This window comes from Apis dorsata, unplaced genomic scaffold (genome assembly GCF_000469605.1).
Source record: "Apis dorsata unplaced genomic scaffold, Apis dorsata 1.3 scaffold_577, whole genome shotgun sequence".
Classification (NCBI taxonomy): domain Eukaryota; kingdom Metazoa; phylum Arthropoda; class Insecta; order Hymenoptera; family Apidae; genus Apis; species Apis dorsata.
The window spans coordinates 706486-709064 of NW_006263787.1; the positions used below are offsets into that span (position 1 = coordinate 706486).

The 2579-nt window shown below is 39.0% G+C and overlaps 1 protein-coding gene across 1 annotated transcript in view; it reads right to left on the reverse strand.

Moving 5' to 3' along the window:
• Window positions 1-2579, reverse strand: part of LOC102678781 (rho GTPase-activating protein 7-like) — a 212828-nt gene that overhangs the window by 71693 nt on the left and 138556 nt on the right. The window lies entirely within an intron of this gene.

The following is a 2579-nucleotide window of genomic DNA, read 5'->3' on the forward strand; positions in this document are numbered from 1 at the left end:
GAAGAAATTACCGGGACTGGGCCGTGGCCAAGGACGTTAACGAGTTATTAGTCCTCCTCGTCTCGTTACACCTGGCTGCTAAAAGCCGACACACAGGTTGTGCAGCAGACTTTAGTTTTTTCGGCCTCGAACACGACACCGTTCATACATAATGTGTCCAGAAGATGTGTGTGTATTTCGTTTGCTCCACTTTTAGGAGGTTCGTAAGTGATTACGAGTTTCGGGGGAATTTTTCGGGGGAAAGGAGGGCCTCGAGAGCTAGAAAGTGTGATGAGGTTGAAGTGGTTTGACTTTGGACGCGTGTGTGGCTTCGTCGAGGATAGAAAGGTTGATAATTGGCCGAGGAGGAAAGTTAAACGGGAAGTTTGGTAAGATTCTTTATTTTTTTTTCCTCCTTGTGGGTTGTTTGGTCCGTCTGAAGATCCTTATCGGAGATGTGAAAAGTTGCTCCTTTCGTAAAGTTGTTTCGTGAATTTATGGTCTGCATCTCGTGATGTACTACTTATATGTTACTTATAAGGTTTGCTTAAAAAAATTATCGGATTATTTATTTCCTCTTCTTCTTTTTCCTTTCTTTTTTAATTGTCGAAGAACGAATACTTCGTTGAAAAGTCTCGTCAAATTATCGTAATTGCGAAATATTTAAATTCGAGATAAATAACTTCTTCTGACCAAAGATACATCCACTTGCAATTTTCAATATTTAATAACATTAATTTATAACTATTTCTAGTTTACATATATACGACGCCTAACACCTTATTATTAATTGTTTATTTAACTATACTTTCATAGTCAATTCGATAAAAAATTCCGGATATTTGACAAGAATAAAATAAAATGAAGAATATGATGGAGAGAATAAAATAAGCTCTGACAATTAACCTTAGAAAGAATAATAAATTAATAGAGTCGAAAGAATACGAGATATACTGAAAATTGAACGATCCTAATTTTTTTTTCCTAACAAATACGTACAAAAAGTGGATGAAAATTTTTAATTCTCAAGACTTCGAAGAAGAAGAAGAAGAAAAAGAAATATTCCATCAAAGAATCTCATCCGGTAGCGAAAAATCGGTAAGCGAGGGATCGTGGTGTGCAGAGCGACACGTGGGCAGAGCGAGTCGAATCGCGACACGAGTAACTTATTAAGGGACAGCCCGATGCGTCCGGGACGTGTTAATACTTATCATAATGACCCCTTTGTCGCGGCGCCTGCCAACAATGCGTTCGTTATTGCACTCTCGCGCTTTCTTCCAGTCGTGTGCACCACAGTGGTAGCCGGCGTTGTTCTTACCGCGTCATTAGCGAGTCATTGTTTCATCCCCGTGTTTATTTGCCCGGCACTGCTCCACCGAGCCGTGTCTATTTCCGACCCGATCTACGGCGATTCGCGAGCGAACGACCGGTTCTCGCTCGTAAACGAATACCCGTTTCTCGTTTGGGAGATTGTAATTTTCCCCTTTGATGGGAGGAGTAAAATTACGGAATGAAGAGCGTCAATCCCTAATTTTTTTATTTTGGCGAAAAATTTTTATTATACGACGAGATATGATCCTGCTTTCTCGCGCCAAGAGATTTCAAAATTTGGTGTATTTCGTGATGAAATGTGATATATTAAATACGATATTAAGAAAATAATGGAAAGAGAGGGATTACGCGTTACACTTCTTTGCGTTTCGTCTCGATGAATTGCAAATGAAACTGGTGGTTCATCCAAGGTCGTGGAACAATGAGATCTTGAAATTTATGCTCTAATATTATTATGGAGGTACGTACGTACGGGGGGGAAAAAAAAACAAAATCGAAACAGGGAGACCTTTGTTTCCGAGGCCGCGGATATTAGTAAAAATCTCACGTACAACGGGGGACCGCCATCGAAAACATTCACATACGACGACGGCTTTGGTGGTCCCTTCTTGGACCACCCTCTCGCTCAAACTCGACGATTCCTTAGATTTAAAAGGATATTGTAAGACTACACACTCCCGACCGATTCCCTTATTTTTCCAAACCTGCCACGTTTTTTCCCCTCCCCCTCCCTCTCTCCCTTCATGAGATCCACGTGATGCCGTCACCACATGGTGATTTTTCTTCGAAAACAAATTTGTCTACGTGATCGATTGGACAGGCGACGACAATCCAGTTGTATAATTCAGCAATATTTCATTAGCGATCCGAGGTATTCATTTCTGTCTCGGGTATACACTGTCCGTGTCCACGGTGATCCAGTTTTTGTATATCTGTATATGATAAATATTTTAATCGAGGCTTGAGAAAATATCAAAGTTAAATGTCGAGTTCATTTATGAATTATGAAATTTTTAAATTTATCCGCTTCTTATAACTCTCTCTCCAATATTCTAGATTTTTAAAAATTCCCCTCCCTCTCCCTCGAGAAAATCGATTCACTATAATCCTTACTTTACATACAAATTAAATTTTTTCAACAAATTATAAAGGTACAACAAGAATCGAAATAAGAGTGATGAAAAGAAAAAAATGTCCAAATGACTCGAAGATTTTGAAGAGGATTAAGTTAACCAACCAAAAAAAAAAAAAAAAACACTAATCCCTAA